Source organism: Capra hircus, chromosome 5, assembly GCF_001704415.2.
Source record: "Capra hircus breed San Clemente chromosome 5, ASM170441v1, whole genome shotgun sequence".
In the NCBI taxonomy this organism is placed as follows: Eukaryota; Metazoa; Chordata; class Mammalia; order Artiodactyla; family Bovidae; genus Capra; species Capra hircus.
Genome location: NC_030812.1, coordinates 73,346,253 through 73,370,893, shown reverse-complemented (window position 1 = coordinate 73,370,893; position 24,641 = coordinate 73,346,253). Strand labels below are relative to the sequence as shown.

Genomic DNA, 24,641 nt, shown 5'->3' with positions numbered 1-24,641 from the left:
CTTTTTGACCCCATGGACTATATAGTCCATGGAATTCTCCAAGCCAGAATACTGGAATGGGTAGCCTTTCCTTTGTCCAGGGGATCTTCCCAATCGAGGAATCAAACCCAAGTTTCCCACATTGCAGTTGGGTTCTTTACCAGCTGAGTCACCAGGGAAGCCCTGTTCATTCTCTGGTCGGGGAACTGAGATCCCAAAAGCTGCTTGGCATGGCCAAAAAAAAAAAAGAGGAATACAAATGAATTTATTAACAAATCAAAACAGACTCAGAGTCACAGAAAACAAATTTATTGTTACCAAAGGGGGAGAGGGATAAATTAGGAGTATGGGATTAAAAGGTGCACATCACCATACATAAAATAGATTAAAAAAAATCCCAAGAACTTAATGTATAGCACAGGGGAAAATATTCAGTATCTTGTAATAATCTGTAATGAAAAAATTAAAAAGAACAGATATATACATAGATACATGATAACTGAAACATTTTGCTGTATATATGACGCTAATACAATATTGTAAATCAACTGTACTTCAGGGGAGGGAGGTGGGAGGGGGGTTCATGTTTGGGAACGCATGTAAGAATTAAAGATTTTAAAATTTAAAAAATAAAAAAATAAATAAAAATTAAAAAAAAAAAGAAGCAAGCAATAGAAGTCACTGGCTGATTAAGATAAGCTGCTGGGATCGAAGGTGAGTTGATGCTGGAGAGATAGGGCTAGAGACCACCAACAGGGGCAGACTCTTCTTGCTAGGGGCATCAGACTTTGGTGACGGTGACAGAGGAGCCCCTGCTACTTCTGGATTCCAACAAACCTAACTCTTTGGCTTTCTCTCATCTTCAACCCGTTCGTGTTCCTGGTCTTTCATTGCTAGTTCCCCTGCCTCTCCCCTTATTCTGCCCCCAGTGACTTCTTCAGTTCAAAATAAGTGGTTTCTGATGGGAGGGGGTTTGGGGGAAAATGGATACATGTATGTGTATGGCTGAGTCCCTTCACTGTTCACCTAAAACTATCACAACATTGTTGATTGGCTATCCCTCAATACAAAATAAAATTTCATAGTATGAAGGAAAAAAGTGGTTTATCTCCCCCCACCCCCCACCCTTCTCTAGTTCCCCCTCTTCCCTCAACCCAGGCTCCAGGCTCCTTCCTTCACTCTCTCTGAGCTGTCACCAACATCCAGCCCTCCCCTGCTGTGCTCAGCTGCAGAAACCCTAAATTCCTAAGACTCAGCTCCAACAATTTTCTCTCCCTCTCCTTTTTCCCTCCAACAAGGTACCTCTGCCCCTTGACCCGTGTGTATCCTGGCTCCTGCACTGTCCTGGAGGTGGCTGAGTCAGGCCCTACTGCAGAAGCTCATACATCTGGTTGCGCTCCTGCGAATTCCTCTCCGGCTCGCTGGCCCGCTGCCTCAGGTTCTCAGCAGACTCTGCCTTTGCGCCATCATGCAGGTGCGTTGGCTCCTTCACTAGGAAGCCCACATCCACCAGGAGGGAGAGCCCTGCAGAGGCTGCACCCGCGATCCGGGCTCCCGTGACAGCTGCCGGAGCCATGGTAGCGGACAGGCCTTCCTTACCAGCCGGGTGCCTGGGACTGTGATTTTCCCAGGGCCCAAGTAGTCGCCTACATTGGCTGCAAATTCAGGGCTGTCTTTGCCTGTTTCCATGGCACGCGTATTTTTTTGAATGTGTTGCACAGCTTTTGCCAATTTCTCTGTTGTATCAACAGTTCGGGGGTTGCTCCTGAGTGCCTCTAGGAGCACCTTCCATTTCTTGATGCGAGATGACATCAGGCTACTGGCTTCAGTTTCGGCTACTGACCTGCTTGCGTTTTCCTTGTAGCTGGTGGGCGCAGTTGTCACAGCAGCTGCTGCTCCCAGCCCTAACCCAGCGGCCGAGAATGCCAGACTGCCCCCCTGTCACGGGTGCCAGAGCCAGGCCAAGGAGGGTCCGGGTGCCAGACGCAGCGCCAGGGGTGTGGGCCGCCATGTGGAGATGGTGTGCTCCTTGTGGTCCGTGTCAACCTTGTCTGCGAGCTTGTGGAGCTTTCCTGTGCGCTCCTCCAGCTGCTGCTTCACCCGAGGCAACTTCAGAAACCTCCCCCTGTCCAGCTGCCGTTTCGTGAGCGTGTCCTGGTCCTTCCCTATCAAGTCTCCTTCCAATTCGTGTAGATGTTTGTGTAGTGCAACCACGTCTTTCCTGTAACAATGAAGGTCAAGGGATTAGAAAGGCAGTTTGCTTGTCTGCAAAATAGGTTCCATAATGTCTATTCTGCATAAATATGGATTTAGCATTATAAACCTATTAGAAAAGAATTTTACAAATGTAAACTTTTCTCTTTCAACATTAAACACAGGTTTTGTACCTTGTAGATCCTTCATAGACTTATTCAATCCTGGAAAGGAAGAAAGACAAAAAAGTGAAGTCGCTCAGTGGTGTCTGACTCTTTGCGACCCCATGGACTATAGTCTGCCTGGCTCCTCTGTCCATGGGATTTCCCAGGCAAGAATACTGGAGAGGGTTGCCATTCCCTTCTCCAGGGGATCTTATCGGCCCAGGGATTGAACCCAGGTCTCCCACATTGCGGGCAGACTCTTTACCATCTGAGCCACCAGAGAAGCCCCATTTAATCCTGGAACAGATAAGCAAATGTCCCCTTAGGATACTGGTAAGTTAAGAGAGGTATTTGACGGAATTCCCCGGTGGTCCAGAGGTTAGGACTCTGCACCCTCACTGCCCAGGATATGACTCAATCCCTGATTGTGAAACTAGGATCCCACAAACCATGTGGCTCAGCCAAAAAGAAAAAATAGGTATTTGGTAAAGACACCTCAAAGACAGGTCGACATCATCACTTCCAAAGAGTTGGTAAGTTGGGAACTCCACAAATAAAAAAAGTGGGGTTGGAGCAGAAAACTTGTATTCACGGGCCTCGGTGTGTAGTGAGGAGTCATTTCTTGGCCCTTGGCTACCGGGAAGTGGTCCCTAAGCCCCTAGAATATTCTGGCTGATATGAATGTCCTCGTCTGCCTGGGCCTCTTGCCACTGGACAGTCTGATGAGATGTATGATGGGGCCCCTGGGTCACGTGGTATCCGTTCTGACCTCTGGAGGAGCTGGACTCTAGGACATTAGTCTGACCTCTGGGAGGTGCTGGAGACCACAAGTCAGGATAATTTGTTTTTAAATGGGTGCGTGTCCCTGGCAGGCAGTGTTCCGTGTGACCTGCCACTCACTGAGTTCCAGAACAGTAATGCATCCTGGGGACAATCGAAGCTTTGGATGTGAAATCCACCCAGACTCTGCCCTGTGGCTGATGGAAACCCACAGGCTTCCTGTAATACACTGAGATCACTATGGCTTTCAGTGAGTCTTGTCTGTTGTACAGGGAATTTTCAAACCTGAGGGTGTTTTTGGGCATCCCCTAAATTTGCCATTGGTTCAAACGAAAGCATAGTCCTGGGCACCGTGCCCTCACCTTTTGCAGATTGACTGTCTCTGTGACTTAGAATTTGTAGGGAAAAAAAAAAAAAAAACCAAACCCAAAGTCAGAACTAGAAGGCACCATAATAGTTATTTAGTCTGCATCTGCTCTCTTCTAAGGCTTGTACCCTTGGCCTTCCCAGCAGCAGGTCCCTGAGTCCATCCACTGCCCCAGCTGCCTGGAGATCGGGAGATGTGTTGCTGGTTCCCCTGGTCTCTGCAGCCCACCTCACTGACTCCTGACCCAGCACCCAGCACCCCTGACCTCTCAGGGGTCACATGTTAATTTGTGACAGCCTCATGAGCCTGCACCCCAAGGTCATGTGGAACTTTGTGGATCCTCTAAAGATTCAAGAGACTTGAGGAAACACCCATCTGAACGGCTGAGCCTGAAGAGACCAGCACTTGCACAGCAGGTGGAGGAAGTGTTTTCTTCTTGGGTGGGGATTCGTGAGGCTCCTCAGAATCCCTCAAATGACACACAATCACAGCCACTCACTGTGACCCTGGAGGGCTCTCTGAGCCACAAGGCCTTCCACTGTCAGGGAGGCTCCACGGAGACTACAAGAGGATCCCAGATGGAGTGAGAAGCCAGGTCCAGGCAGGGTGTGCAGACACGGTCACCCAGGGCCCTCTAGCCCAGCTTGATGGGTTGTGAGGGAGGGAAGAAATGCCGTCCCTTCCACTCAGGGTACCTCTGCTAGGCTCACAGCCCCTTCAGTTCCATGTCCTCGGGGCCCACTCTCCTCACTCTAGTCCCCGTCCTGCTGCCCAAGCCTGTCTACTAGTCCTCCAACCTGGACCTTCTGCTCCACCCTGACCCTGGGTCTGACCCTGGTCCAGGACTCCCTGGTCCTTGCTTCCCCACCTCTGACCATACAGTTCACTCTGAGGCCGTGAACATAGTCCATCAGACTGAATTGCTGTTCCCATTAGACACAGGCAAGTCTGAGACTCTAACATATAAGCACAGAGCCCCACAGTTGGGCAGCGCTAGATCCAGGATCCCACCAGCTCCAACCAGTTCCTCTCCAGCCTCACTGCCTTATGGGCCAGCAGGATCCTGCTGTTTGGTTTGATACAATCGTTTGGTACAGTTCATAAGATGGGGAATAGAAAGGCTCTAGGCAGAAGCCTGAGTAATACAAACAATGGCATCAGGATTTTCTGACTTGCCCCAAAGGAAATTCTGCTTGATTTTTATCACCAGAAAGAAGACTCTTGGCCCCTGTCTCTTCCCAACAAGATTTTAAAATGTTGATATTGACTGAATACCTACTCTGTGTCAGTCATTATGGGAAGCTCGTTGCATGCATGATCACAGTGCCCTCACAATTTAACTGAACAGATGAGGAAATGAGCAGAGAGCAGTTCTGTAACATGTCCGAGGTCACATAACCTGCCCCTTCCTTGCAGGTTTCATCTTTTCTCAATTCAAGGTTGTTCACTGCCAGCAAATGACATGGAGGAAACACTCCTCATGAGATGTTGAGAGGAACATCCTCAGCCCCCACCATAAGGTCCTGCTTGGAGGAGGTGTTCCTTCCAGGAGGAAACTAGCCTGGTGCTTCGGGGTGCCGGTGACCTTCCTGATACACCTGTGCAGGTTACCTGGACAAACCAGCCTTAACCTCAATTTCTTCAGGCAATCAGTCAGCAGGAGTAGCAGTTCCTTTCTGCTCAGTATGTCCCAGAGATACTCAGTGACATCCTCAAAAACGATCTCAATATCTAGATGAAAGGAAAGGGAATAAGATTAGAACTTGTGAAGTAAAAAAGGGAAAGCGTTTGCCCTCAGCGGTCTTTGGTTTTTTGCGACCCCATGGACTATAGCCCACCAGGCTCCTCTGTCCATGGAATTCTTCAGGCAAAAATACTGGAGTGGGTATCCATTCCCTCCTCCAGGGGATCTTCCCGACCCAGGGATCAAATCCAAGTCTCCTATGTTGCAGGCAGATTCTTTACTGCCTGAGTCACCGGGAAAGCCAAGAAAAATGTGTGATGGATAATAAATGGTGTTGAGTAGCTTTTTTGTCTTTTTAACCTTGTGGAATCCGGGAGAGGGCTTGCAGATTTTAATTTTCCTGCCTAGAACATGTATCTAGATCACTATGGTGATAGTTCAGAAGTTGGTGAGAGCTACTTGAGTTTTTGAATTTGGTGGACCTGAAGTGCTGAAACTCCAGTTGGATATTGCTGTACCAATTCTGAAAGGCCACCAGGTTCTAACAAAGTCCAAGCATGTGGTGTAAACCCAGTGGACACATATATCCGCTCTGGCACTCACAGTATAAAACCATTCCTACCTTATACTGCTAGCTGAGATGTGGCTGGGATAGTAGAAGCTGCTGGAGAGATTGTATCTGCTTGCAAGAAAGGTGACGTTCACTACCAGGACGGTCTCTGAGGGCTACACCGAGTTTGCTCTGGAAGCGCATCACACTGTTGACACTCTGCCAGAAAAACTGGACTTTAAACAAGGAGCTGCCATCAGCATCTCGTGCTTTACTGCTTATCGAGTCTGCTCCACAGTGCCCGTGAAAGCTGGAGGAAGTGTTCTGGGGCAGGTGGAGGAGCTGGAAGAGCAGCATGCCACATGGTTAGAGCTTACGGCTTAAAGATTTTGGGCACAGCTACTACTGAGGAAGGACAAAAGATTGCTTTCCAAAACGGAGCCCACGAAGTGTTTAATCCCTAAGAAGCTAAGTATATTGATAAAACTGAGAAATCTGTTGGTGAGAAAAGAGCTGATGTGATTATTGAAATGTTTGCTAATGTCAGACTCAGCGATGCTTTGAATTTTTTGTCACATGGAGGACGAGAAATAGTTGTTGGTCACAGAGGTCCTACTGAAATAAACCCACAGGATCCATGATGAAGGAATCTAGCATAAGAGGAGTAGCTTTCCCTTCACCCTCCAAGGAGGAAGTCCAGCAGTTTGCAGCAGCCTTCCAAGCTGCAATGGAAATTGATTGGTTGAGACCAGTAGTAGGCCCCCAGTATTCACTGGCCCAGGCAGCCCAGGCTCATGAAGATATTATTCATAACTATGGGGCTGTGGAAAAATGATTCTTCTCTTAAAATGATTAATCCTTGCATTGATTTCCTGTGTAATTAGAGGTTTCTTACCTCAGTTTTGAGTACACTGCGTTTGCTCTGCTTAGCTTTCATTTGATTCAGTGAGTTTCTTCTACTGAAAAAAAATACTTCTTTTTAGCAATCATAGGCATTGGAGTGTAGTTTATTTTATAGCTGGCAATATTCTTTATGCCTTCTACCTCTCATCAAGGAATCATCGTAATGGGAACTAGGATGCTAGTGGTCACTTGGCATTGGAGGACATTACAGAAATTCCTAACCAATGCTTATCATTAATTCCATACCTTTGACTAAAACATGCTAATTCAAAATAAGACTGCTTGATTCCCAAGCCTACTTCTCCTTATAAAGTTTCTTTAGTCTCTGGTTAGCCCACAGCTGGAGAAGGCAATGGCACCCCACTCCAGTACCCTTGCCTGGAAAGTCCTATGGATGGAGGAGCCTGTTAGGCTGCAGGCCATGGGGTCGCTAAGAGTCAGATATGACTGAGCGACTTCACTTTCACTTTTCACTTCCATGCATTGGAGAAAGAAATGGCAACCTACTCCAGTGTTCTTGCCTGGAGAATCCCTGGGATGGTGGAGCCTGGTGGGCTGCCATCTATGGGGTCGCACAGAGTCAGACACGCCTGAGACGACTTGGCAGCAGCAGCAGCAGCAGCAGCAGCCGCCGCCCACAACTATATTGGACTCCTTGACGATTCTCTGAACTAAACAAGACCTCTTTTCCAAACTAATCTCATCTAGATCTACAAGTCTCTCAGAGGGGCAAGATAAACAATGTCCAGAGGAATCTGTTAGCTTTCCAATATCCCCCAATATTTTATGCTATTCACTAGGTTAAGGATTGATTACCAGTGACCCATGTACTCTGTGAGGACAGCAGCCTTATCTCTGGGATGATATGATACTAGGAGCACAGCTGGCTTCCCAGGTGGCGCTGGTGGTAAAGAATCTGCCTGACAATGCAGAAGATGTAGGAGATGCGGGTTTGATCCCTGGGTCGGGAAGATCCCCTGGAGAAGGGAATGGCACCCCACTCCAGTACTCTTGCCTGGAGAATCCCATGGACGGAGGAGCCTGGTGGGTTATAGTCCATGGGGCCACAAAGAGTGAGATGTGACTGAAAGGACTTGGCACATCAGGTGCATAGTTTCCACATATATATGTGTTGATTGGTTCAATTTCAAAGTAAATTTAAAATTATCTCTTTGTGTGACAGGGATCATATATTTTAAATTAATAAACAAATTTGATGCCTCAAATATTATCTGCTTTTGTTATCATAACATGGTATCTGCAATAAATCCTGCAGCACATTAATAATACGGTATTCAGTATAAATTGGTTAAAATTCACTTTCTTGAGCAGTGATCACCTGGGCACTCTTGGCAGAGTCACCTGGGGTTATGGATGGAACTGTTTTCCCCCCACCCACCAATTCATATGTTGAAGATTTAACCCCCTGGTGACTCTATTTGAAGACTGGGCCTTTAAAGAGGTAATTACGGTAAAATGAGGTCATAAATGTTGGGCCCTAATCCAGTAAGTTAAATATCTTTATTAGAAAGGAAGACACCAGATTTTCTCTCTATTCCTTCCCTCTCCCGCAGAGGAAAGGCCATGTGAGTACAGAGAGAGAATTTACAAAATTTAGAATTTACAAAACAGGGGGAGAGTCTCACCTCTCTACTACCTTGATCTTGGACTTCCAAACCTCCAGAAATAATGATCGAATGCTGGGATTTAGGTGTCTTCAGGAATCTACAGTTTTAAACCTTCAGAAAGAGAAGGAGGGCTTCCCAGGAGATGCAGTGGCAAAAATTCGGCTGCCCGTGCAGGAGATGCAAGAGTCATGCGTTCGATCCTTGGGTCGGAAAGATCCCCTGGGGTAGGAGATGGCAGCCCCCTCCAGCATTCTTGCCTGGAAATTCCCAAGAACAGAGGAGCCTGGCAGACAACAGTCCCTGAGGCCATAAAGATTCGGACACAACTGAACAGAGCACGCAGACACACACACACACCAGGAGAAGGAATACAAGGGAGGTGTTTTGTTAGTTACTACTTGTAGCAGAGACTGGCAGTACCCTATAAATGAGTGCTTTTGTGTTCTGGCAGTGAAACAAAAGAATATTCACATTAAATGTGAGAAAGAATGTAATGACAATAAATAGCCTCAGATCAGTACAGAGCAAGATCACTGCTCAAATGAGTTGCCAAAATCCCTGTGTGATTTCAGGGATCTAGAAGTTATGGAGTTACTCGGTGTTAGTAGCTCAGTCCTGTCTAACTCTTTGTGACCCCATGGACAGTAGCCTGCAAGTCTCCTCTATCCAGGAAATTCTCCTGGCGAGAATACTGGAGTGGGTTGCAATTTCCTTCTTCAGAGGATCTTTCCGAGCCAGGAAAGGAACCTGGGTCTCCTGCATAGCAGGCATATTCTTTTACTGTCTGAGCCCCCACGGAAGCCCAGGGGTTCTGGAATTGTAGGTAAGACATAGGCAACTAGGATATATATATATAATATATATGTGGAGGGTGGGGCTGGGTCACAATGTGAGATGTGTTTCCTGGTACATGCACACACAAATACATTATTCTTATTTCACAGATGAGGAAAGTGAGACTCAGACAGGATAAGGGACAGCCCAAGGCCAGTGAGCAGAAAGCTCAGAGGTGGAATCCAAGCTCAGGTATCAGACACTTCTTGCATATGACTTGAATCTTCCTTATTTTGAACTCCTGTGATTTCTTCATTCTACCATGCAGTACACCTAGAGGGATTTTTGCGAGTGATTTTTGGTGGTGAGCACACTGCAGCATATACAGAAGTAGAAATATAATGTTGTACACATGAAACTTATAGAATGTTATAAACGGATGCTACCTAATTTTTAAAAAGGGTTTGAGGCCACCTGCCATGGGGTAAGACTACCATGTGAGATGCTTCATCTTGCTGATCAGAGACTCAGGATGGGCAGTGAAGGGGTGGAGGCAGACGTGATCCTGTGTAAAACCCCGTCACCACTCCCCTCTAGGTGGGAGGTGATAAAAGTCAGACTGGGGTTCAGTTCAGTGTCCACTGACTCTTGCAGAGCGGCTGGGCAGGTGGCAGGGTGAGAGCTGGACGAAAGGTGTCTGTGGTGATGCCCCAGGGTCTGGCAGCAGGAGGAGGCTCAGGCCAAGGGAGCAGGCAGGAGGAGCTCCAGGGATGCTGGGGGACTTCCCCTCGCTGCCCTGTCTGGCCTTGGGGACTCCCTCTGCTGTCCCCCTCCCCAAGGGCTGTCCTGGCCTCACTTCTGAGTCACTTGCTAGAGGGCAGTAGGGGAGAAAGTGAGTACCTAGCAAGTGGCTCCCTAAGGAGAGAGCTGGGAAAGAGGCTCTGTGGACACACTCCCGTTGGGGGTACTCCACGTGGCCCCCCTGAGGGGCTCCAGGATGCTTATCCAACCTCTTCTTGGTTCTTGATTCCTCTGTAGGTTAACTCTGCCAGGAGGAAACACCCTCAATTCTGGGTCACATGCAGAAACTGGACAGAAAAAAGGCAGCTGCCTCCCTGAGCATTTTCCAAGGTTTTCTGAACTCATGATGGCAGCAGCGGGGTCTCAGAGATCTCCCTTCAGATCGTTGTCTGCGTCAGGCTGGAAGGAGGTGTGACCTCACCCTTGGGGAACATAAAACAGATTGTGGGTTCGATCACAAGTGAGCAGCGGCTGCAGGGAGCAGGGGGTGGTGAGGTCTCTGGTGAGCTCCCCTGGGACGGCCACCAGTGCCACAGGGAATTTAACACACTGTGGTTCTCTGTCCCCTGGGCTCTGCAGGTCACTAGTTAAGGAAAGTTACTCATTCCCACCCACTCCCCCCAAGTCAGAGTCCTACTCTCCTGTTGGGGCACAGGGAGAACATAATCAGACGGGAGACACCCATCTGCAAAGTTATCGGAGTGAGAAAACCAGCGACAAGACCAGATAGGAAGGAATAATCTGGAAATTACATGAGGCTAGGAACACTTGTGTTTACTAATTGGTAATAACTAATATTGATTCATTATCTATGACATGCAGGCTCCTGAAGCTCACCTGAACTTACATCAGCCTAAGTTTTCAAGCTGATTCCAGAACCTGGGCTTGAACCCAGTCTTTCTGAGCCAAATCCCAGGTTTGTGATGATTATGCTCTACTCCCTTTAATATACAAAGATATTTATTTGTGGATATATATTTATCAGTTAAATGAGTGCTTTCATTCCAAAATAATGTCTTGCTCTCTGTGCTTAATTCTCTGCCTTGATAAAGTTGCTGGTGATACAGCTCCCACAGCCCATGCCCTTCTTGCTTCTGCAAGAGCCTTTATCTCACAAAGGCCTGGAGTCCCATCGTCCTCACCCCACTTCCTGTATCCCTGCCCTGTGTGGCCGAGGACCCTGATGGTGCCACACCCCTCTGCTGTATTCCCCTGACTATTGGACTTTAGGTTGTTTCTAATTCCTTATGCAAATAATAGTGTAAAGGACATTCTCCTTGTATAAAGCTACATTTGAGACTGTTCCCTTAAGCTATATCTAGGAGTAGGACATAGGTAGATAGCTATCTAGGATGTAGGATATAGGATCTAGGATATAGCTATCTAGGCTGGACCACAAGGCATCAGCACCTAAAAACTATTCATGCCTAGAGACACACTGTTATGCAAAGAAATTGCAGCAATTTATGTTCACACTCATGATACATAAGGGTGTCCATCCTTTCAGACTTTCCCATTCTCTGCTGCTGCTGCTAAGTCGCTTCAGTCGTGTCCGACTCTGTGCAACTCCATAGATCACAGCCCGCCAGGCTCCCCCGTCCCTGGGATTCTCCAGGGAAGAACACTGGAGTGGGTTGCCGTTTCCTTCTCCAATGCATGAAAGTGAATACTGAAAGTGAAGTCGCTCAGTCGTGTCCGACTCTTAGCGACCCCAGGGACTGCCGCCCACCAGGCTCCTCCATCCATGGGATTTTCCAGGCAAGTGTACTGGAGTGGGGTGCCATAGCCTTCTCCGTCCATTCTCAGTGTTCTTCAAAAAAAAAGAGCAGTTCAGATCTTTACATATAAACAATCTATTTTGGCTCTGCTTGTGATTATCTTGTCATAGGAGATGAGGAAGGAAAGAAAATATTGATGACATTTAACTACTGTTTCAAGAAAGCAAAAGAGCCTTTGTCGACTACTCCTCCTGAGACCTGACTGAATGACAGTAGAGATACTTACAGTTATAATACCAGCTACTGATAAGAGTGACTTGTGTTTGTGGTCTTTGCTTTGCAATGGTATTTGCTCTCCAATGGTATTTGCTCTAAAACTTTACAAATGATAGCTTGTATTTTATTCCATTGGCCTTTGAGATGTGTAGCATTGTATCCTCATTTACAAATAAGGAAGCTGAAGTACAGATGTTACATGACTCGCCCAAGGTCAGAAGTCTTGCCCCTGGAAGTGAGCTCCACCCTACAATCTGGGCTCAAGAACCCATAGCCTGCCTCTCCTCCCTCTGCTGCTAATAAAAACAAGCACGGGGGCAACAGGAGACCAGAGGCTTCAACAAATGTCTGAAGACTCACTGGATGGAGAAGTGATAGCTGAGAGAAGAAGAGTGCAGTGGAGGAGGAGAAACAGGGAGAGAGAGCTGACAGGAGAGAAGAACAGTCTTCTGGGTAGAGCCCCAGAGCGGGAGCAAGATGAGAGTGAGGTAGAAGGGAGAGCAGGGGACAAGTTTACCAACACCATGGCCCACCCCATATTCACAGCAGCCTTCACCCTTCACCAGACTTTTCAGAAAGCTACTTGAGAATGAGTTGCAGGAAAAAAAAAAGGGTGGTGTGTTTGTATAATTATGCAGAAAAGTAAAGGGTACCTAAGAGAGAGATAGACGTGGGATCCAGGAATCAGGAACATCAACCCAGAAGAAAGGGAATCCAAGGATCCCAGCTGGGCGTGCAGCAGACCTAGGGAGAAATCAGTCCAGAATAGGATAAGAAGTCCAGAGTCTGTGCGTACAGGGGAGTCGGTATCATATGAGGCACCGTTGGAAAGAAATAGAGGAAATGTTGGAGGTAAACAGTGCAAGGGGTGAAAACAAGGCCAATTAGAAACATCAGGAAAAACTGAAGCTATGCTGAAAAGCATGTGCCGCTATAAGGTACAAGTTAGCTCTAAAAACGTATTAAAATAACACAAAAATCTAAACTCTTTTGTTTGATTGTTTTTTTAATATAAGGTAAATTTATCTATGTTCAAGTCCTGGTTTTCCGATTTTGATTGTTTTGGAGACTGTTTAGAACTGAAGTGTTGTTGATATGTATCTGTTCAGTTCAGTCGCTCAGTTGTGTCTGACTGTTTGTGACCCCATGAACTGCAGCACGCCAGGCTTCCCTGTCCATCACCAACTCCAGACTCATGGAGTTCACCCAAACTCATGTCCATTGAGTCGGTGATGCTATCCAACCATTTCATCCTCTGTCTTCCCCTTCACTCTTGCCCTCAATCTTTTCCAGCATCAGGGTCTTTTCAAACAAGTCAGCTCTTCACATCAGTTGGCCAAAGTATCAGAGTTTCAGGTTCAACATCAATCCTTCCAATGAACATCCAGGACTGATCTCCTTTAGGATGGACTGGCTGGATCTCCTTGCAGTCCAAGGGACTCTCAAGAGTCTTTCAAAAGCATCAATTTTTCGGTGCTCAGCTTTCTTTACAGTCCAACTCTCACATCCATACATGACTACTGGAAAAACCATAGCCTTGACTAGATGGACCTTTGTTGGCAAAGTAACGTCTCTGCTCCTTAGTATGCTGTCTAGGTTGATCATAACTTTCTTTCCAAGGAGTAAGCATCTTTTAATTTCGTGGCTGCAATCACCATCTGCAGTGATTTTGGAGCCCAGAAAAATAAAAGCATGTGACACTGTTTCCACTGTTTCCTGATCTATTTGCCATGAAGTGATGGGACCGGATACCATGATCTGAGTTTTCTGAATATTGAGCTTTAAGCCAACTTTTTCACTCTCCTCTTTCACTTTCATCAAGAGGTTTTTTAGTTCTTCTTCACTTTCTGCCCAAAAGGTGATGTCATCTGCACATATGAGGTTATTGGTATTTCTCCTGGCAATCTTGATTCCAGCTTGTGCTTCTTCCAGCCCAGTATTTCTCATGATGTACTCTGCATATACGTTAAATAAGCAGGTTAACAATATATAGCCTTTGTATATTTGTATATCCGAAGAGTACTGCTTTCTGGGTTTGGAACCCGTCTGTTGTTCCATGTCCAGTTTTAACTGTTTCTTCCTGACCTGCATACAGATTTCTCAGGAGGCAGGTCAGGTGGTCGGGGATTCCCATCTCTTTCAGAATTTTCCACAGTCTGTTGTGATCCACACAATCAAAAGTTTTGGCATAGTCAATAAAGCAGAAGTAGATGTTTTTCTGGAACTCTCTTGCTTTCTCGATGATCCAGCGGATGTTGGCAATTTGATCTCTGGTTCCTCTGCCTTTTCTAAATCCAGCTTGAACATCTGGAAGTTCATGGTTCATGTACTGTTGAAGCCTGGCTTGGAGAATTTTGAGCGTCACTTTGCTAGCATGAGAGATGATTACAATTGCGTGGTAGTTTGAACATTCTTTGACATTGCCTTTCTTCGAGATTGGAATGAAACTGACCTTTTCCAGTCTAGTATGAAAAAGCAAAATATAGGACACTGAAAGATGAACTCCCCAGGTTGGTAGGTGCCCAATATGCTACTGGAGATCAGTGGAGAAATAACTCCAGAAAGAATGAAGCGATGGAGCCAAAGCAACAACAATACCCACTTGTCAATGTGACTGGTGATAAAAATAAAGTCCGATGCTGTAAAGAGCAATATTGCATAGGAACCTGGAATGTTAGGTTTATGAATCAAGGCAAATTGCAAGTGGTCAAACAGGAGATGGCAAGAGTGAACGTCGACATTTTAGGAATCAGCGAACTAAAATGGACCGGAATGGGTGAATTTAACTCAGATGACCATTATATCTACTACTGTGGGCAGGAATCCCTTAGAAGAAATGGAATAGCCATCATAGTCAACAAGAATCTGAAATGCAGTACTTGGATGCAATCTCAAAAATGCTAGAATGATCTCTCTTCATTTCCAAGGCAAACCATTCACTGTCACAGTAATCCAAGTCCATGCCCTAACCAGTAATGCTGAAGAAGCTGAAGGTGAATGGTTTTATGAAGACTTACAAGACCTTCTAGAACTAACACTCAAAAAAGATGTCCTTTTCATTATAGGGGACTGGAATGCAAAAGCAGGAAGTCAAGAAACATCTGGAGTAACAGGCAAACTTGGCCTTGGAGTACAGAATGAAGCAGGGCAGAGGCTAACAGAGTTTGCCAAGAGAATGCACTGGTTTTAGCAAACACCCTCTTCCAACAACACCAGAGAAGACTCTACACATGGACATCACCAGATGGTCAATACTGAAATCAGATTGATTATATTCTTGGCAGCCAAAGGAGAAGTTCTATACAGTAAGCAAAAACAAGGCTGGGCACTGACTGTGCCTTAGATCATGAACTCCTTATTGCCAAATTCAGACTTAAATTGAAGAAAGTAGGGAAAACCACTAGACCATTCAGGTATGACCTAAATCAAATTCCTAACATACAGTGGAAGTGACAAATTGATTCAAGGGATTAGATCTGATACTGCCTGAATAACTATGGATGGAGGTTCATGACATTGTACAGGAGGTAGGGATCAAGACCATCCCCAAGGAAAAGAAATGCAAAAAGGCAAAATGATTGTCTGAGGAGGCCCTACAAATAGCTGTGAAAAGTAAAGTGAAAGGCAAAGGAGAAAAGGAAAGATATACCCATTTGAATGAAGAGTTCCAAAGAATAGCAAGGAGAGGCAAGAAAGCCTACCTCCATGATCAAGGTACTTGTTAATCAATATAAAAATTAAAGTACACTTCTAGAATTTGGGATCTGAAGCACTAAAGGGAGGAGGAGAATTAATATCTCAGTTTACAAAGCTAAGAATCAAGAAATAGCGGGTCCAGCTGAAAGCGTAATAAATGAAGATGTAAATAAGGTGCTCACAAGTACAAAGCTTCCTAATAGGGGATATCAAATGAGTGAGATAATGATATGAACAGAAGATGGGGAAAGGTGTAAGAAAAAGTAAAAAATAAAGAAATCCTTATTTTTCCAAGTCAGAAGTAAGGAAACAATATCAAAAAATTTAAATTTATTTATTTTAATTGGAGGCTAATTACTTTACGATATTGTATTGGTTTGGCCATACTTCAACATGAATCCGCCATGGGTGTACACGTGTTCCCATCCTGAACTCCCCTCCCACTTCCCTCCCCAATATCAAATTTTTAAGTCAATAGAAAGAAAAATGCAACCCTAAATATTGACTAGCTATTGTGGTTGATGACTCCCCACCTTGCACCAGGCACCTTCCCAATTGCTTGGTATGAATTCACTTCCTTTTAGTTCTCACAGTGATCCTATAAGAAAGGAAGCTGAAGCTCAGAGAGGTGAAGCAATTTACTCAAAGCACACAGCTAGTGCTAGAGCCAGAATCCAAGTCCAGGTTCCTGTCTCCTGCACACACATTCTCACACCATTCCACCTCCCAATGTAGTAATAGCATTTAAAGACCATGATTAGCTATCTAAGCTTTTCCTTGGGAAGGAAAGAGCAGAACCCTCTGTACAAATTGATCTGTACTTGGGACTGGATTGTTTTAACTCCAAGACAGCAGCAGTCAGTAACCCACAAAATGGGGTGGTTTCTAGTGCTGCCACCCTCAAGATGATGGAAGCGGTTGAATTTAATGCCAACAAGAAATAAGCTTGACTCCTGCTGTGACAGCTGTCAGTATGGGAGACATATTCGTTTTGATGAAACCAAGTTCTCTAAGAAAGTGAAAGTTAAAGTTAAAGTGGAAGTGTTAGTCACTCAGTCGTGTCTGACTCTGCAAGCCCAGGACTATAGCCCTCCAAGCTCTTCTGGAGGGAATTCTCCAGGTGAGAATACTGGTGGGCATTACCTCCTCCAGGAGATCTTCCCAACCCAGGGATGGAATGAGGTCTCCTGCATTGCGAGCAGATTCTTTACCTTCTGAGCCACTAAGGAAGCCCTCTAAATTCTCTAAGTAGGGATGGAAACTGGGGTTAAACCAGAATAATCAGAATGAACAGTAACTCTAAACAGACACACTGTCCAGCAGCATCTTGCCCACTCACATGGGCACCCATGGGCTTCCATCCACTCATAGGAAAGAAGACCCCTTGCAGGGGAGGTGAATCCCACAGGCTGGCATCTCTGCTCCTGCAAAGACAAGGATGCTCTTGAAGATGATCAGAGAAGAGGTCAGAAGGGGCACCCACATAAATAACAATAATAAAAGATAATGATTACTATAAGGATGTTTCATCGGGCCAAGCTGAGTCTGTGAAAGGCCATGAGTTCAAAATAATGTTACATGGAGAGGACTTTAAATAAAGTGTGGTCAGAAAGGGAGACACAAAGGTTAAAAAGTGTGCTAGTGGTGATGCAGGTGACGGAAGACTCAAGAGACGTGGGTTCAGTCCTGGGGTCGGGAAGATCCCCTGGAGAGGGCAATGGCAGCCCACTCCAATATTCTTGCCTGGGAAATCCAGTGGACAGAGGAGCCTGGTGGGCTACAGTCCATGGGGTCACAAAGAGCTGGACACGACTGAGTAGGTATCTTTCTTTTCTATGTTGCCAAGAAGAGTAAGTATAATGGGAAATATTTCATTGTCAATTAAGTTTAAAAAGAAGAGAAGTCTTGAAGTCTTTAGTATGTTTCTGTTTATTTACATGAATGTTTATGAAGGACTGAGAAAGAAAGAACAGGCCCTGACATCTGGAGGCTGGCCTAGTATCACAACAGGGCGATGCTTTTCTCCTTTTGGGTTTAAAGGCTCTCACAGAACTCCAGCCTCACACAGGGTCACCCTGAGAGCAGGATCGAAGGAGACAGCAAACACCTGTCATGGTGCCCTCACCAACACCACACCTCCTCCCTTGGCTGAAAAGCAACACGGCTTCTTCTTTACCAATCACACATTTATCCTCACTCTGGTCTCCATACAGGGAGTTACTGAGACTCACACTGGTAGAACTGACCCCAATTCTCTGCAGCACCCAATCTAGACTGGCCCCATTTCCTTAGAGTCTCCTTCAAATCCACTCACCTGAGCCCTATCCTAGCATCTTTCTTTGTAACAACTTCTCTCTCCGATCCCCAGGGCTGTCCCTCAGGAAGAGTAGCCATCAGGTTACTCACTAGGGAGTGTGCCCAGTGGTGGAGGCTGGAGGCCCTGACAATGTGGGTGGGAGCGAATTCATAGAGGCAGACCCACCTCCAAAGAGGTGAGAGAGGAGCCCTCACTGGTCGCCTATCTCCTTCTCTCCCTAGAAGCTGCAGGAGCCCAGGAGCCAGGGCAGCCAGTTGCAATCATGAAACATGAAGATGAAGGGTCAAGGCAGAGAGAAGAGGTGGGCTCGGGCAGACAGGGCTGGATCCTGGATGATGCTGAACACTTCTAAATGCGTCATGACCCTTGACTTATTCTTCTGTCCTTCCCTGCAGTTCTTGTCCTGGTCCTGACCCTTGTCTGGGGCCTCACTGGGTTTGGATGCTGGATGGTTCTCCGTTCTGCTGGATTCCTATCTGGGTGTCCTCCTCTGTTAGCCTCTGACTGGTCACTTCCTAGAAAGGCTGCCAGTGGGAGAGGGGAGGACCCTAGAGAAGCCTGTCCCCGCCCAACTACATGGCCAGACACAGAGACCTTCCCTCCACGTGGGCAGACAGAGATTCTACCAAACCTCTTCCTCCACGTGGTACACCTCATACTCTATGGGCAGAGACAGCAGGGGTGAAGGCAGTGTCAAATTCAAAGTTCTTAGCCCATCGCCAGGCCCTCCCGTTGCTCCTACTCCTGTCTTCCTCACCCTCCTGACTCCACGGGACCTGGACCAGGGGCCTGGAGGACTCCCAGCTGCCTGGACGCTGGTTCGCCCCTAGCCTCCAGGCCTTTGCTCAGGCTGCCCCTCCAAGGCCTTTCCCCACCTGCCTCACCAGGTGAAATGTTACTTGTCCCTGGAGGCCTGTCTCAAAAGCTTCCTCTGCCTGCTGTCGTCCTCTGTTTTCCTTCCAGTCTCCCCTGGAATCTTCAACTTTCCTGCCTGTGGGTCTGTTTGTGTGGAGTTTCTGCAGCTCCCAGCACCAGGCGGGGGCCCTGTCTCTTCTCTGCTGCTCCTCCTGCTCCAGGGTGTCTGGGGCTCCCTCCACCCTCCTGGGAACAGCCTGGCTAAAGTACAAGGTGTGGGACCAGTTACTGGGGCATATATCAACCAGATTCTCAAAGACATAGCACCACACCTCTTTCACCTGCAGGTGAGTAGTTCCATTTGTTTCTCTTGTCTGTCTTCATTAAAGCTCTTTCTGATAGAGAGTGCCATCAGATTTCCGAGCATTTCCATTGATGGGCATCCCACGCTTTTCCAGAAGATCATCCTCTGCCAGTAAAACAGCATGTGAGACCTACATGGTCTATGCTCTCCAGCATCTTGGTTTAAGAAAGCTTTTGTATGAACACTGTATCTCAGGTAGCAGGAAAACCTGCATTTTTCATGTCTCCTTACCCCAGCCATGATATTTGTATCAGAGGAGAAAGAGGAAGAGAGAACTGTGGCAAAACAGGAGGCTTACCTGAAATCTGCTACACTGTGCTGAGACTTGAAGACTTGAGCAGGACTTTCCTAAACCTCCCCTCCCACAGGATGTCCAGCCCAGGTCTGGTTTGGCTGTGGGGCCCAGCTTCCTCCAGCCTCTCACTCTCTGCTCCCAAACTGCTGCCTGGGACTTTGAGGGGGAAAGCGTGGAGTCATTTCCTGACTGCAATGGAGGCAATTTTGAAAGCACAGAAATGGGTGTCCTACTCTTTGACTGAGAAAAGTACCAATTAAACATGTCCTGCTTGAATGAGGAGAAGGAGCAGAAGGAAAAAAGGAAGGGGGGATGAAGAGAAAGAGGAAGAAACAAAAAGACTCTAATCAATCAATCAATCAATTCCAAAGGGTCTAAATGAAAATGGAGAACAAGAACTACAAACATATTAGGAAACATGTTAAAAATAATTTTGAATTGGGCCAACCATTCTCATCAAGACACAATTGCCAGAGCCACAAGGAAGGTCTGATGTATTTGACCTCTTGAAAACTACATGTTTCAAAAGGAAGCCACAAACCAAGTCAGAAAAGAAGGAGAGCCAGGAAGACACTGTTTGCAATATTTATAGTAGACAAAGATGAACATTCCCAACACAGAGAGAGCCTAAAATCCACATGAAAAGACTGAATGCCGTCTCTCACAAATGGGCAAGAGATGTGAACGAACAATTCCCGGGAGGCAACTTGCAAAGGGTCACATAGCTCTCCGTGGACAGAGTGGGGCCAAGTCCTGACCTTCTGACATGGTATGTAAGGGAGGGGAGTGGAATGTGATTTTAATAACCCAGAAATTTCTCGGTTTGTCTCTACTTTTATAAACACATAGATCTAATCTCAAACGCCTCTTGCTATACTGATGTATCTACAGTTTGGCTTCTAGTCTTTAGCTTGTAAACCCTGTATCATCATGTGAGCGTTGCGCAGCAGGGCCTGCGTCTCCCCACGTGGTCTCCCGTCCTTCCTCTCTCAGACCTTCGTTTTTCCCTAGGACCTGGCACTGAGCAGGCACTCAGGATAGGGTGGGTGATGAAAGCTGTTTCCTTGTATCTCAAAAGAAGATACAAGGTTTGCCCCCATCAGCCCCCGCACAGCACCCAGGGGCAGACTCAAGGCGGACAGGCCATAAGGAGGAAGGACTCTAGCCCCCGTGCCCTCCTCCATCCCCTCAGCTTTCTTGAAATTTCCCAAAGGACTGAGCACCCACAACATGCACCTTCCTTCTGGGGCCACTGCTCATGTCTCAGGGGTCCACATCCCAGGCTGAGACCACCTGAGAGGGCAGCTACCTCCCTCTGCACTATTTAGGGGTCCCGCGGGTGGGAGGAAGCCTTCAGAAACACCTGCTTCCACATCCAGGCTCTGTCCCTCGGGCCATGGCTTCACCCCTCTGAGCTTCCTTTTTCCTTCTTTTGTGAACTAGTGACAATCAAGGTTTGCTCAGACAGTCGTCCTGAAGATGGGGAGATGGGCGGGGGTCCTACCCCCCCGTGCTTACCCAGGAGTCTTCCTCTGGCTGAGCATGAATAAGATCTAGCTGTCGTCAGCTCTGCAGATGTAGCTGCCTTCTGTGTGTCTCTGCAGTAAACCCCGCACACCTTCTGGTCCTGGATATAGTCGGAGAACCAAAAGGGAAGTGAAACCCTCACTTCTGAGTGGCTCAAGTTACTAACACCCTGCCCTCCAAGCGCCACCCAGACCTATTTCCACCCTCCTGCTGCCCCTTTAGAGAAACAACCCCAGCCCCGACCTCCCACGTCCTTCTGACACAGCCCACCCTGCCTTGGCTCTTTTAAGGAGACCTGCCACCAACACACCAAGAGTCCCTTGGCCAACCACTCGCCCACCCCATGGCTGTCTTTCCACCCCCTCAGCCCTCCCCACCCACCCACTCACCAGCCTGCTTGCTTTATTCACCCTCATGCCACCAGCACGTGGCATGTTCCAGAACACACCAGCTCCTCACCACATCCTGGTCATATTGCTGCTGCCTAAGGTCACATCCATGTGGCTTCGAGGGTTTGTTCATGCAGCTCCTTCTGCCGGGACACCTGCTGCATCGAACCTGGAGAAATCACACTGACCCTGTAAAGCCAAAGTCTGGCATCACCTCCTCTGAGAAGCCCTCCAGAACCTCCCCTGCAGAGTCCCCTGTCCCTGCTCTGCTCGCTTGGTACTTGGGAGAGGGGCCTAAGGCTGCCCCTCAGCCTCTGTGTCCACGCCCCACCCACCTCCTTTTGATCAAGTCCTTCCAGGCTTGGCCCTGCTGACAGGCACAGAACTAGTGCCTCCAGGTCCCAGCAACTCGCCTGAGGAGGCCCAGCCTTGGTGGTCAAGGTCAGTGGATGGACGCTAGTTTGTGGGAAGGGCTGAGAGCATGCTGCTATTTTCTACCCTGGATTATTTCTAGTTGCACAGTTTCTTTTCTCAAAATGGAGGGCCTTTGGAGGAAGGCTGGTGATCTGGCACCTCAAAAGCCAACAACAGAAAACCAGTCTCCTTTTCTGCTTGCTTCCTGAGCAGAGAGCCGCAGTGTGTGCAGGGCTGAGCATCGGCCACCCTCTGTGCAGGCTCTGTCCACGCCGTTCCTGTTGTGGTCTCACATCAGCTCTAGGAAGTGTCGGCTCCATTTTTCAGAGAAAGAAACAGAAGAAAAGGTCCTGCAGCCTACAGTCCTGGTGGCATTTTCTTCTTTGCTCCCACCACAAGGGGCAGCAGTGGGGCTGGACCCCCCCATGGAGGCCCACCTCCTCTTCCATCAGGGGTGCTTCATCCCAGAAAATGGCCCGGTCATCATGGTCACCTACCCATCTTAGAGGGAGGAACAGAGGAGTGATGGGTGTTACTCCATGAGGACCACACCCTACAGTTTGGTCTGACAATTACCCTGGAACGAAGACCAGGAATCTGACCTGATGTTTGCAGTAAGATATCTGATGGCAGGGGCGAGGAGGGGACTTTCTACCAGCAACAGGGGAGGAGCCAAGATTCAAACCAAGGTTGTCACTGCCTATTGTAAACTTCATTCCGTGTTTAAAGTTCCTTTTTTTTTTTCTCCTTTAAATCATATTTTCCCCAGTAAACTCCCTCCTACTGTTTCTTCTCTCTTCCACTAGCATGATTTATCTGGAAGTTAAGCAAAAGCACCTTGAGATGCAGAACTCAGCTAGTCCAGAGGAGCTGTGTCCAGCTGTCATGAAGGTCCTCTGCTGAGAATGCCCAAGAGATGCCAGACCATCCTGGGCTCAATAACACAAGCTCACGGGAGAGCAACCATGGGAGCCGCAGACTCAGATCAAGGTGAGGATTCAGCAAGACCTCAGTCCAGGGGCAGGAGAAAGACCACCCCATCTGCAGATCCTAAACAGTCAGTGATGATGAAATTGGGCTCCACTTGTCCCCAGCGTCAAAAGAGAAGTACCCCAGGATGGCTACAGCGACCCACCTGCCTGTCCTTGTCCTTTTATATAGGATCAGTGGGAGTGAGTAGGGGGTTCAGACTGAGCATGTGACCTGAGGGCTTCAGAGTCACCAGAGTTGCTGATGGAGATGGGCACCAGGGGGCAGAGCGCAGGGGATCCCCTCCAGGCTGACAGAGCACAGGGGATCCCCTCCAGGCCTACAGAGCACAGGGGATCCCCTCCAGGCTGACAAACCTCAGGGAACCGGTCTCGGCCACTCTCTGCCAGGCTGCTCTCATCACAATAGCCAAAGTGTGGAAGAAAGGAAAATAAGAGAAGAAAAATTCTGTGTATACATACCACAGACTATGACTCTCGTGAAAAGGGAAGAAAGTTCTTTTTTAAAAATTATTTTAAAAGGAGGAAAATTCAGACACATGCTACAGCCTGGATGTGCCTTAAACACATTGCGTTCAGTGAAATAAAACAGTCACAAAAAACTTATTGCATTTTCTGTGTTTATTAGGTTTGCAGAGTAGGCAAATCCATAAAGACAGAAAGCAGGGTGGTGGTTGTCAGGGGCTGTGGGAGGGGGAGGTTAGTTCCGGTCCAGTGGAGCCTCAGGTTTCAGGAAGAAAGAAGATGGAGATGCATGGTGGTGATGGCTGCACAAGAGATGAATGGATTTGATGCCACTCACCTGTGCACTAAAAATGCTTAAGTGGTCAATTTTATGTTGTGTATATTTCACCACAGGAAGGAAAAAAGAAAGGAAAAAAACCCCGTCAGAATTCCACTCATATGAGGTCCTGAGAGATGGCAAATTCATAAAAATCAGGGGTACACTGTGCTTGCCAGGGGTGGAGAGGAGGGAGAATGAGGTATTAGTACATAATTGGGACATAGTTTCATTTTTGATGTAAAACAATCTGTGGATGGATGGTGTTGCTGGTTGTACAATGATGTGAGTTTCCTTAATACCACTGAACTGTACACTTAAAAGTGGGTAAGATGGTAAATTTGATGATTTTCAAAAATTAAAACAAATTGTTGAAAAGCTGAACCTTTGTGGGCAAACATAGCAGCACCTGAACACTTTACAGTCTGTAAAACACTTTCACACTCAACACCGTGCAAGCTGCCCCAGGCCTGTGATGGGAACATTTACTATCTCAATGTCACCTGGGAAAACTAAGGCTCCGACTTGCCCCCAAGTGGGGAAACTGGCAGGTCGGTCTGTTTTCTGGACCATGCCATTTCCTTAGAGGAAGAGAAATCCTTCATCCCTCCAGTAGTCTAAAAATTGTACTTTCCTTCCATAAATGCTCCCTGTGAGCTTGAGATGAGTCATAAACATCAATTACCTCTTGTCCAAAGAAGTGAGCCCAGAGGCCTGAGTCCCTAGGGGCCAGAGAGATGAGTCTGGTGGGGCCAATGGGGACCCTCTGTGACTGGCATCAAGTGTCAACTCACTTCTGGAACAGCCCCACCTCAGGGGGAAAGCTGCCTGAACTCCTCCTTCACAGAGACTCTGGGACCCACTCTGCTATGTCCCCATCTCTGTGTCTTCCATGAGTGGGGGGAGATTTGGCATCATGCAGCCCTCCCTGATGGGGATAAGATGGAAGCAGTGACAGACTTCATTTTCTCAGGCTCCAAAATCACTGTGGATGGTGACCGCAGCCATGAAATTAAAAGACATTTGCTTCTTGGAATAAAATTTATGACTAACCTAGACAGTGTGTTAAAAATCAGAGACATCACTTTGCTGACAAAGTCCCCTCTAGTCAAAGCTATGATTTTTCTAGTAGTCATGTTTGGATGTGAGAGTTGGACCATAAAGAAGGCCGAGTGCTGACGTATTGATGCTTCTGAA

General features: G+C 47.2%; 2 pseudogenes; one reads left to right on the top strand and one right to left on the bottom strand.

Moving 5' to 3' along the window:
- On the bottom strand, positions 1,129-2,220 carry LOC108636111 (annotated as a pseudogene).
- On the top strand, positions 5,595-6,569 carry LOC102171768 (annotated as a pseudogene).